Here is a 13020-nt window from a genome sequence, read left to right as displayed (position 1 = left end):
GAGTTAAATTATTCAGGAATAACTTATTCATGGCCATTTATCTGCTGCCTCTTATCAGTGTCCAGACATCCTGCTTCACACGTTGCCCTGGTGATATAGTTGTCCCCAAGGTACCTGAGAAGTTGTTTATGTTAGAGGTTCCCTGGGAGAGGAGACATGAGTGAGAGGCAATTGCCTTGTATAGTAGTACCTTGGGTTACATACGCTTCAGGTTACATACGCTTCAGGTTACACACTCCACTAACTCATAAATAGTGCTTCAGGTTAAGAATTTTGCTTCAGGATAAGAACAGAAATAGTGCTCTGGCAGCGGGAGGCCCCATTAGCTAAAGTGGTGCTTCAGGTTAAGAACAGTTTTAGGTTAAGAACGGACCTCCGGAACGAATTAAGTACTTAACCCGAGGTACCACTGTATAACTCTATCTAGGGTCATGCACATGAGATATGGCTGAACAACCAGCTTCTTCTGAGTTTCAGAAGGAAGCAAACAAACAACCCCTGAGTCTCTTCCCAAAAGTGATCTCCTAGTGTGAGTTGTGTAACTGAGCATAGTATCAATGGCTCTGTTTCTGTGAAAATAAAATCAGTCGCATTTAATGGAAGCAGATGTGTGATCTTGCATGAATGAGTTGGAGGCACCCACTTATTCTGGTAACTTAAGTAGATCACTTGTATAAGCAGGGTTTTCCCTCTTCAGATGCCCACGAGCTAATAATTGAAACCAAGTCTGAGTTGCCGTTTCAGCAGATTTGGATCCAAGACCTGAATTGGCCTGGTTCTGGGTTGTTATTTTGGGGTAGCGGTGATGTCAATAATCTTATCTAAAGCCCATGTAGGATTTTAGTAGCAATTGAAAACCTGAAAATAGCTATGAAGGCAACATATGAACATCACAGCTTAGAGTGATAGTTTCTAGCATCATAAATATAGACATAGTTCCCCATCCCTATCTGTCAATGGGTACAATAATATTTTTTCTAAATTCTTACAAGAGACTTTTAATTCATATGATCCTTATTTATAAATATAATTATATTTCAGCACCCATGTGGTGAAGTCATACTGACCCGCATTATGCATATATGAATGTTTAATGTCCTAGTATTTTTAGGGGTGTTTGCACATGGAAACAGCCTCTACGCATTCCCTCCTGGTGCTCCTTGGGTACATGTGGCAAAGAGCATTTTGTGAAGCATTAATCCACTCTTGCTTTAATTTCTATGATCATGACACTGCTATTCAACATCCAAGGATGGTTTGAGTGCACAATAGCATGTACGAAACACCTCTCGTTTGGCTGTTGCAGAAGAAGAAAACGCCATCAATTCTCTGTACTATTTAATGGCTTAATCATACAAGCAGGAGAAGTGAGGAAGTTGATGAGAGGGCCCAGCTCTGCTCAGTTTCCAAATATCCCCTGGTTATACAGTTGCTGGTTATTGTTGTTATTTAGTCGTTTAGCCGTGTCCAACTCTTCGTGACCCCCTGGACCAGAGCACGCCAGGCACTCCTGTCTTCCACTGCCTCCCGCAGTTTAGTCAAATTCATGCTGGTAGCTTCGAGAACACTATCCAACCATCTCGTCCTCTGTCTTCCCCTTCTCCTTGTGCCCTCCATCTTTCCCAACATCAGGGTCTTTTCCAGGGAGTCTTCTCTTCTCATGAGGTGGCCAAAGTATTGGAGCCTCAACTTCAGGATCTGTCCTTCCAGTGAGAACTCAGGACTGATTTCCTTCAGAATGGAGAGGTTTGATCTTCTTGCAGTCCATGGGACTCTCAAGAGTCTCCTCCAGGACCATAATTCAAAAGCATCAATTCTTCGGCGACCAGCCTTCTTTATGGTCCAGCTTTCACTTCCATACATCACTACTGGGAAAACCATAGCTTTAACTATACGGACCTTTGTTGGCAAGGTGATGACTCTGCTTTTTAAGATGCTGTCTAGGTTTGTCATTGCTTTTCTCCCAAGAAGCAGGTGTCTTTTAATTTCGTAGCTGCTGTCACCATCTGCAGTGATCATGGAGCCCAAGAAAGTAAAATCTCTCACTGCCTCCATTTCTTCCCCATCTATTTGCCAGGAGGTGATGGGACCAGTGGCCATGATCTTCATTTTTTTGATGTTTAGCTTCAAACCATATTTTGCGCTCTCCTCTTTCACCCTCATGAAAAGGTTCTTGTTGCTGGTTATAAAACCCAACAAAACATAAAGTGAATGTGCAAAGTTTGGCAAATGTTGACATTCAGATATGAATGCTGTCAGGTCCAGAAATAAATGTCTACCTTTTTATTGATGGCAATCACACTTAGGTGTCCATGTCAACATTTTGTGACTTTTTGAACATTCATGAAATTTGATATGAGACTGTCAGCATTCTGCAAGTTGTTGCCTTTTACAAATGAACAGCCCTTTTCTAATATCTTATATACATTTTGATTCTTCTTGTAAATGTGGCACTTCAGGAATGGTTAGCCTATAAGTAGGAAAAACTCTTCTTTCCTGGATATCAGTATTGAAATGGATGAGAGTCATTCTTACTGTGCTTGGCCATAGGATCCTTCGGGGAAACCTGCCTGGCCATTTAGGAAAGATCATGCAAGACTCTGATATGGAATCAAACGTGAACTTACCTATATGAACAAATACAGAATTGGCTTTAAAATGGAAATTTTCTGAACCCTCAATAGCCTATAACTGGACCTATCACTTCCTATGCGTTCCAACTAGTCAGAACTTACACATTCAGTGAGAATGTCCAACAGAAGGCAAGGAACCAACAACTTCTAGGAAACTGTGGGTGCTATTTATTCAGCTTTGAATGTTACCTTGTTTCAACCACCTTGCCTTTGCACTTACAGTGGTACCTCAGGTTAAGAATTTAATTCGTTCTGGAGGTCCATTCTTAACCTGAAACTGTTTTTAACCTGAGGAACCACTTTAGCTAATGGGGCCTCCTGCTGCCACCGCACTGCCAGAGCACGATTTCTGTTCTCATCCTGGAGCAAAGTTCTTAACCCGAGGTACTATTTCTGGGTTAGCGGAGTCTGTAACCTGAAGCGTCTGTAACCTGAAGCATCTGTAACCCGAGGTACCACTGTACTTTCAAGATGGCCACAAGGAATTGAAAGTTGAAAGCAGCCACAGGCTCCCAAAATCTAAGCCCAACCTTGCTTCTGTCCCAGGAGCAACCACAGGCTAGTTCATCATCAGCAATCTTATTTATTCCACAGCACAGAACAGAGCAGCAAAGCAATTGCCTTTCTTTAATGAAATTGGTCTGCCTACCTGTGGTTAAGGACAACCACAAATTGTTTTCTTCTTATTTCTGTAGCGTCTAAAATTATGCATTTTACCAAACAAATAAGACGGTGGCTAATATGCTGGGAGCTGGTTTCTGTTTCAATTTATGACAATTTCTGGGCTTTGAAATGTGAGCTGCGCCACTTGCGAGGCTGGTGGGCGAACTCTGCAAGCAAAAAGGAAATGTTTTCTGCTTACAGCTTGCTTGCTTATCTATTATCATTTTTATTACCCAGAGCACTTTGCATTTTACAAAAAGTTGCACATGGGGCAAAGTCCTCTGCTGTTCTTGGAATCCCATCTAAGTTGCTATGAAATGAAGAAATGACAATGGTCAGGAAATGGGGCTAGCTTGACAACTTTGACCAAAACTCACAAAAGACAACCCTACTTTAAATCAGAACAAGTGGAGGTGGTGAATGTCCTGTGTGGGGGTCTAGAGGCAGTTGGAGGATGGATGGTGGTTAATGGATTGAGGTTGAATCCTGACAAGACAGGAGTACAGTGGTACCTCAGGTTACAGACGTTGCAGGTTACAGACTCTGCTAACCCAGAAATAGTACCCGGGTTAAGAGCTTTGCTTCAGGATGAGAACAGAAATCACGCGGCAGTGGCGCAGCGGCGGCGGGAGGCCCCATTAGCTAAAGTGGTGCTTCAGGTTAAGAACAGTTTCAGGTTAAGAACAGACCCCAGAATGAATTAAGCTCTTAACCCGAGGTACAACTGTACTGTTTTATGGGGACAAGGGGACCTGCAGTTGTGGGGGGCTCCCTGGTCCTGAATGCAGTAAAAACAACAAGGTAAAAGACCCCTGGACAGTTAAGTCCAGTCAAAGGCGACTATGGGGTTGTGGCGCTCATCTTGCTTTCAGGCCAAGGGAGCCGGTGTTTGTCCACAGCTTTCTGAGTCATGACTAAACAGTTTCTGGTGCAACAGAACACTGTGATGGAAACCAGAGTGCACAGAAACGCTGTTTACCTTCCTGCCACAGCGGTACCTATTTAACTACTTGCACTGGTGTGCTTTCGAACTGCTAGGTTGGCAGGAGCAGGGACAGAGCAACGGGTGCTCAAACAGGGATTCAAAATGCCAACCTTCTGATCGGCAAGCTCAGGACACGGGATGTGGGTGGCGCTGTGATCTAAACCACTGAGCCTGAATGTGTAACTGCTATAACAGTGTTGTTATTATTTGTAGGCCTGATTCACAAATGTGGGCACATAATTTCCTTTCCACAGTTGATTACTAGACGTTTAACATTACCGGGCTGTTGAATGCATGAACTGATTCTATTGCAAGACGTGTCTAAGCAGCTATCACCAAGACATCAACATTGCACACGTGAATATCCCTTATTCAATGTCACATGAGACGCGTGGGCAAAGTGTCGCAATTTAATTACTAACGTTCGAGCCACATAAAAAATGATCCTGATGTTATCTTACTGAATGCTCATTTGAAACACACGCCACATGGTGCAGCTATAGGCACTCCCTGGAACAAGGGCTGCTAATGTGTAAGGCCTTTGCAACCGGGTTAATAGATATTTGCAATAGTAGTGAGCAACTTAGCTGGCTTAATTAAAGAAAGGACTTTTGTTTCACTGTTAGGAACTCATTTCCTCCTGGGTCAGGATTTGGTGCTTTTTCAGCTATCACTCAACCCTCCGCTGTACTTAATAGTCTCCGTTTGGGAAAACATATTAAATGTTACTGAAAGAAAATTACTTGAAGGGGAGACAAAAAAAACCCACCACCCAGTTTCCCGTATACACATTTATATACGTCTATGTACGCAATACATTGTTCGTTTATCTGTATCTATCTATTAATCTAGTTTTATGTCTCTCTCTTTCCCAACCCACTCTCCAAATAGTGGAAAATTCAGGGAAGCCCTAAAAAGACTAGTTTCTCCTCCTTTTCAGAAGGAAGCATGGTACTTTCATAACCGGCTTATTTATAAATGCTGAGGCTGAGAAGGCTTAATGGGTGCAGCAGTTCTGGGATGCTTGGAAAATTTGCACAGCATAAAATCCTTGGTGAATATGATGAATCCACCACCATAAGGAATGATTAATGGATTGGACTGAGCTTTTCTGCAAGTTTATACACTGATTCAGACTGAAGACGTGGTTTCTCAAACTCTGTAGTAGAAAAAGGCATACACAGTATAAAAGCGTAAGAACACCAGACTTAATTATGCACAGACTTCCTGGTCTTCTGATCCAGAGCTGGTGTGGACATTACATTTGCCATGGGGTTTAGCATTCTTGCGGTGGGTTTCCCATTTCCTAAGCATTTTGCCTGCTAAAATTTATCGCATACTCCAGGGAACATCTTGCTTTCTGCCAGCAAATGATATTGACAATGGAGGGGACAGGGACTTGTTACATTATGACCTCCGACTCACAGTGAGTTATAATATATTGGGGGGTGGGAAATTTGCTCTGAAGTCCCAGAGTGATTGTGAATTGAGAAGAAATTTGATTCAATTCCTACTTTCTGAAATAATATAAAAACTTGAAACAAAGCCATTTTGGGGAAACTTTTTGCTTCTTTGAATTTTGCAATACAGCTTTCTAGCCAAGCAACACGTACAAAACCTCAAACACTAAAGTATGCATAAAATTGCATATATTAGTGAAAATGGCATGCAAAAATGTATCATGTTAAGGGAAACCGTGTGACAAAAATGTTGTCGTTAGGAGAAATTTGCAGTCAAATGCTAATGAATTTTCAAGATGACTTAAAAAAACTGATATGGAAATGTGCAGAACTCAACTTACATTGGAAAAACAAGAAACTGAAATTGACAGATCCATTCACCCCCAGATTCAACCCAGAAGAGCAGAGAGAGATTAGAGATCTGCATGGGGTAATTTTGCAACCAGGTATCAACAGTGCCATCTGAACACACCTCCTATCACAGATGCTATGTAACTTCAGAAAACGGAAGAAGGGTAAAGAGTGCTAATACAACAATAAGTTGCTCACTAATTGAAGTGATTCTTCATCATTTCATGCACATGCTATCAGCTAATTAGCTGACTAATTAATGTAGCGATTACAGATTGACAATATAGGCAATATTTCTAAAGTATTTAAGTAAGCCAGCAGAGCCCATCAGCTAAATAAGACTAGGATTTTATGGCTTGCTTGGGGAAATCAGCTTAAAACCACATTGTTCTAATAAGGCAATGTGCACTCACATGAAACAGCTTGGATTCTATAGGGACGGGGTGGGGGACTTTTTCAGAAGAGGTGGAGAAATTTAGTACATCCCAAGCTACTTAGCAGTCAGCTCCCACGGAAGGTGGTCCATTAAGGGCAAATGGAGAACTGTACCACCAGCTTCAGTCTGCTCTCAGCCACCCCCCTACCTGCCTGCCTTCCAACTTACAAACAGTTCAGGAGATGGCACTGCCTGTCAGCTGCCTCCTTCTCCTCTTCACTCTCAAGGTTGCCCTTGTAGAACTCAGCAGGAAAGAGGATGAAGGCAAAACTAGAATTAGCTGGCTGTGCCCATCATTTCCTCTGGTTTGCTTTCCCTGCCCTCCACCCCACCAGCCACAGCGGGCACTAGACAGTGGTTAACTTCAAAAGCAAGTGCTAGCTACATAATCAGGAGCAATAATAATAATAATAATAATAATAATAATAATAATAATAATAATTTGTTATTTATACCCCGCTCACCTGGCTGGGCTTCCCCAGCCACTCAGGGCGGCTTCCAACAAAATACTAAAATACAGTAATCCATCAAACATTAAAAGCTTCCCTAAACAGGGCTGCCTTCAGATGTCTTCTAAATATCAGGTAGTTGTTTATCTCTTTGACATCTGGTGGGAGGGCGTTCTACAGGGTGGGCGTCACTACCGAGAAGGCCCTCTGCCTGGTTCCCTGTAATTTGGCTTCTCACAGTGAGGGAACCACCAGAAGGCCCTTGGCACTGGACCTCAGTGTCTGGGTAGAACGATGGGGGTGGAGACGCTCCTTCAGTTGCCAACCTCTCCATCCCTCAATCCATACGTTCATCTGATGTTGAGGACCCCTCAGATAAAAAGCTTGCCATGTTACTCTTGCCCCAGATGCGACCCCATGTGATTCAGAACTGTGCATAATTTCACCACGGCAGACAGTAGGAGAAATTGGTGAAAGGCAAACTGCAGCAGAATAGAAACAGCGCTGCGTGTGAGTGTGGTGTTTGCCCTCCTAGGTTTGTGACATCATACTGGGTCATAAGGAAAGGGTTCACTAAGTCTAAATTGATTAACCAATAGGAATCCAAGGGGAGGAGTTAGAGTTAGAGTTGTTAAGAAGTCAGTCTGGAGTCAGAGAAGGATATGTCTGTGGGTTGGGCTAGTTTGATGTGAGAGAGTAAGAGAATCTGTTAAGAGGAGTCAGTTAAACAGTTGGGATAATCAGTTAGAAGGTATTAGGAAGGTATAGGCCGGTAAAGAAACTAAGGTTAAGAAACTGACAAGAAAAATTATCTGAAACCATAGACTTGTTAATGCTTATAAAATAAACTTGTTTATTTGGTTTAATGTTAACAACTGTCTGGACTCAGTGTGTACCCGAGAGTAACGGGTTGGTGGCAGCGGGGAAGCGGTCACAGTGGTGGCACAGGGAACAATAGACCGTCAAACATCCGGGGACCCCGTGTGATCGCCACAGTGAGAAATCCAGGACAGAATGGAGAACAAAGCTTTCTTACCTCCCTAGTTGCAGTTTGAAATGGTGTGTGAATGCACCTTATGAGTCTAATCTAAATTCCTTTAGAATAAGCTGACTGCTCTGCAGCATTTGTAGGAGAAATGAATTAGTTCAGGGCAATTGTCTATGGTAATATTATCTCAGATCAAAATGCACAATGCATGAGAAAAGTATTGTCTGGTCTACAGGTAAAAGGACCACACAACTTGCCACTTATGGTTACTTCCACCTCCATGATCCTACCAGCTTTCCCAGCATGGTTCCCATTGCTTCCATGGGTGCTTCATTGAGTAGCCATTTCTCAAGCATGACTTCCAGTTTAAAATATACACCCAACAGTGCAGAAAGCAGGAGGATATGATATGACATGGGGACACTGGAAGAAATGGTCTCTTTCCCCACAGATTACGACTATCCTTACAACCCACTGTCACAGTTAGCCTACAGCTTCTCGTTATGTCTGAAAGATGCCTGGACGAGTTTAAAGCCAACAGCCATTCGTAACGTTTCCAGCTCTCGAAGCACGATTCTTTCAGAAGGCACCGGGGAAAGTCAAGGAGAATAAACCAGAGCGAGCTAGAAGCCGTGGAGAACACTGAAAATGTCAAAGTGGAGCCTAAAAATAGAATGTTCTTCTACTCCAGACGCAAGAAAATACATACCAAGGGAATTTTAAGCGTGGCAAGAGCAAGGATACGCTCAGGTAAAGGGGAAACAGAGCACATGTTCTTGCCTAACTAATCACGCTGTAATAGTGATTAGATAATAGCCATTTTCACAGGCGTTTGGGTGTATGTACAATTAATCTGGGGAGAGGGAGAAAGAGAATGGGATTGTGCTTTCAGCCCCCAACCTCAACCATTGTTCCTTTGTGAACAGATTCTCTATGTGTACAAATTGTACATGCACAGGTTCCCTTACTTTCTCTCCCCACAAGTAGGGCGGAGAATTTTATGAAGCCACATAGCTAGCATCACCTGCTTTACCCTGAATGCAAGTTTGAGCCACACAATCCAGTGTGGTGTAGTGGTTAAGAGCAGTGGACTCGTAATCTGGGGAACCGGGTTCGCGTCTCCGCTCCTCCACATGCAGCTGCTGGATGACCTTGAGCCAGTCACACTTCTTTGAAGTCTCTCAGCCCCACTCACCTCACAGAGTGTTGGTTGTGGGGGAGGAAGGGAAAGGAGATTGTTAGCCGCTTTGAGACTCCTTCGGGTAGTGATAAAGTGGGATATCAAATCCAAACTCCTCTTCTCTTCCTCTTCTTCTTTAGTCCAAAGGAGGAAAACCTGCAACTCCCCAGATGTTGTTGACTCCAACTCCCATAAGCCCCAGCCACCGAGACCAATGGTAAGGGATGGTGGGAATTGTATTCCAACAACTGGAGGGACACATGTTCCCACCCCTGCTTTTAGCCCAATAAGATTTATTACCAGGGTAATGCACAAAAAAAGAATGATAAAAAAATAAAAAAAATAAAAACAGCTTAAAAGCCATTAAGGCTGCTAGCCTGTATGCTTGTATGTGGAGCTTAATGGGCTTACTCCTGAGTTGGCATGAATTGGCTAGCACTGTATACAACAAAAGCCACTAATATCAGCCAATTGGCAACAATATACAATTCACAGAATTCTGTATTAATTTATGTGCATGTTGTGCCTAACCTACTCCTGGGGTCCAGGTCCCTTCGCCCCTCCCCCTAAAATATTTGAGGGAGCCAGGGAGGCAATGCTGATAGACATTGCCATTCAAATGTTGTGTGAGTGCTGCATAACAACAACAACAACAACAACAACAACAACAACAACAACAACAACAACAACAACTTTATTATTTATACCCCACCCATCTGCCTGGGTTTCCATAGCCCCATTTGATTGATAGGGCAGGGCAGGGCTACCTGGGTTCCCCCAATAATTTGGTCAAGTTGGTACCCCTGGTTTTGTTTATTCTTTGCGCGGCTGGTAATCTCTGGTGCTTGTAGTGTTTGAGGAAATGTGGCGATACATTGCTCTGAATTTGACATGGATGAGACAGGATTTAATTTGCTCACATGCTGAGAAACAAATATGTTTGCTTTTGCCCATCCATGAGAAGAAAGGGGCTATAGTTGGATGAATTATTTCTCAAAATAATTGCTCATTTTTAATTATTATGCAGCACCTTCTAGCACAGAGCACAATTCCAGCGTTAAAATCATAAGGGCACACTCCGAGGGGCATAAAGTGAAAATTAAACTGGTTGGTAGTAAGATAAAAAAAGTCACTGAAGCATGAAAGCAATTACAATTGGTTTTTTAGTTGCTATTAACACTACATAAAATGATATTAACTTATCTTCACCTCTAATTATGGAAAGAAGGCCCAACACGTACTGACACCTGACAGTACTCCCATATCTATCATAGTAAGGTCTGCCATTATTCCAAGAATAATACAGGAAGAAGAGGAAAGTAGAATATGTCGCCAAATTGATTTGTAAAGCCTAACAACCAATAGCCTTTGCATAGCTTATGCCTGTTCAAACACCCAAAACCTCAAACACCCCTCCTGATTATGATGCTATCCTCTTTTGAAATATTTTGCTTTAACCAGAAGGTTGGTGCCTCAAGCTCTACAATTCCATGATTCTGTGAAAAAGAAGGATGAGGAGGAAGAGAGAGAAAATTCCAGGGAAAAAAAGCTGGTTGAGATCCCAGCAGCAGACTACTACCTCTGAAGATGGTTCAGAAACTTCGGCTGCTGCAGATTTTGGCAGCCGGGTTATTCACCAGGTCAAGACGGTTTGAGCAGATAATGCCAATCCTGACCCGACTTGCACTGACCGCAATACCTCAAGGACCACCTCTCCCCTTAGGAACTGACCCAGACCTGGCGATCATCATCTGAGGTCTTTCTTCATGTGCCTCTTCCATGTGAGGTCCGGAGGGTGGCAACATAAGAACAGGGCTTTTCTGTGGTAGCTCTCTGTTTCGGGAATGCTCTCTCTAGGGAGGCAAATTTTAATAATAATAATAATAATAATAATAATAATACAGTGAATGCTCGGGTTGCGAACGTGATCCATGCAGGATGCACGTTCGCAACCTGCAGCATTCGCAACCTGCAGCAGCGCATCTGTGCATGCATGGGTTGCGATTCAGTGCTTCTGCGCATGCACAAAGCACAATTTAGCGCTTCTGCGCATGCATGACCTCTGTAACCAGGAAGTAACCTGTTCCGGTATTTCCGGGTTTTGGAGCGTCCGTAACCTGAAAAAAAGCAACTTGAAGCGTCTGTAACCCGAGGTATGTCTGTACCGGTCAAAAACTATATGTGGGATGAATCTGGCACTTGCCAAGGTCTTCTGACAAATACCTCCACTGAGGTCGACATTTTCTTGCAAGTGTTGCAGAAGGAGAGAATTATGAAATGCACCCTCAGCCTTGTCAGTTGAGATCAGGGGTAAGCAACCTAAGGCCCATGGGCCACAAGCGGCCCACGGGGGTCGTTTAACTGGCCCACAAGCTACCCCCGAACCGAGTCACCCACTTGGCAAGTCCCCACATGCTGCGCTAAATCGGCGTGGCGACTTGCTTCCATGGTGCTGGAAGTCATGTCTGCGCATGCTCAGATGCCGAAAATTGCATCTGCACAGACACAGACACCAAAAATCGTGGCTGCGCACACTATCTGGCCCACAGAGGGAGCTCCGCTGGAGTGAACCGGCCCAGGTGAGGTAAACCTTCCCGCCCCCTGGTTGAGATGGTTCAATTTGGAATTCTACTTTTGTGGTAAGCAAGGATGCAATAGAAGCCTCTTTCTTTCTAAGCCTCTAGTTATGCAATTGGCAAAGTAGAGGATAGGTCTATGGAAGCATTATGCAATCAACTATTCAAGTTGACAAGTATACTCTCGAAGTATACTCTCAAAGCTTTTACCCAATTTTGACAAAGCAGAACAAGATTCAGTGCTACTTCCAGAAAAACGATACGCCTCGTGGAAAACTGTACTCCAAAATAGCCTTCTGATATGGGAAAGGCACTCAGATAAAGGGTGACAAAAATATAGGGTTCAATTTGGATTGTTTGCTCCCTACCAAAGTTTAGAAGGCATTTACCTGAGGTTTAAATCAATATGACGCAGGAAATGTCTGATGAGATCTCCTGACATTCATGTTTTCACTTTCCAGCAGCTGTAGGGGGCTCTGATTTTTATCAGAGCAGCAGTGTGCACTGTGTGCAATTTAGTCCTTTCCCCCATGCTGTTTTCTCAATCTAAATTACTCCTCTCTCCAAGCTGTTGCTAGTACCCATAAGGAATTTGTGTGTGTGTGTGTGTGTGTGTGTGTGTGTGTGTAAACAGGTACAGATGTTCATGCTATCCTGTGTGGCTGGAGCCTTTATCAAAGCATTTCCCAGTTGCAGTTGTTGATCCAATAGGAAGGAAGGATGTTGTTGTTGTTTAGTCATTTAGTCGTGTCCGACTCTTCACAACCCCATGACCAGAGCACGCCAGGCACATCTGTCTTCCACTGCCTCCTACAGTTTGGTCAAACTCATGCTGTTAGCTTCAAGAACACTATCCAACCATCTTGTCCTCTGTCGTCCCCTTCTCCTTGTGCCCTCCATCTTTCCCCAAATCAGGGTCTTTTCCAGGGAGTCTTCTCTTCTCATGAGGTGGCCAAAGTATTGGAATCTCAGCTTCAGGATCTGTCCTTCCAGTGAGCACTCAGGGCTGATTTCCTTCAGAATGGATAGGTTTGATTTTCTTGCAGTCCACGGGACTCTCAAGAGTCTCCTCCAGCACCATAATTCAAAAGCATCAATTCTTCGGCGATCAGCCTTCTTTATGGTCCAGCTCTCACTTCCATACATCACTACTGGGAAAACCATAGCTTTAACTATACGGACCTTTGTTGGCAAGGTGATGTCTCTGCTTTTTAAGATGCTGTCTAGGTTTGTCATTGCTTTTCTCCCAAGAAGCAGGCATCTTTTAATTTTGTGGCTGTTGTCACCATCTGCAGAGAT

At 43.4% G+C, this 13020-nt stretch overlaps 1 protein-coding gene across 4 annotated transcripts in view; it reads right to left on the bottom strand.

The window, feature by feature from the left end:
* Window positions 1–13020, bottom strand: part of ANKFN1 (ankyrin repeat and fibronectin type III domain containing 1) — a 218257-nt gene that overhangs the window by 137660 nt on the left and 67577 nt on the right. Inside the window, exon 1 of one of the 4 annotated variants that reach the window (XM_079965374.1) lies at window positions 7326–7491. The exons of the other annotated variants lie outside the window; for them this stretch is intronic. The gene's annotated coding sequence lies outside the window, so the exon portion shown is untranslated. Of the gene's footprint in view, window positions 1–7325; window positions 7492–13020 lie in introns of those variants that run through there. 4 annotated transcript variants of the gene reach the window in all.

This window comes from Podarcis cretensis (assembly GCF_951804945.1).
Source record: "Podarcis cretensis genome assembly, chromosome: 2".
Classification (NCBI taxonomy): domain Eukaryota; kingdom Metazoa; phylum Chordata; class Lepidosauria; order Squamata; family Lacertidae; genus Podarcis; species Podarcis cretensis.
This window is presented reverse-complemented; position numbering and strand designations above follow the sequence as displayed.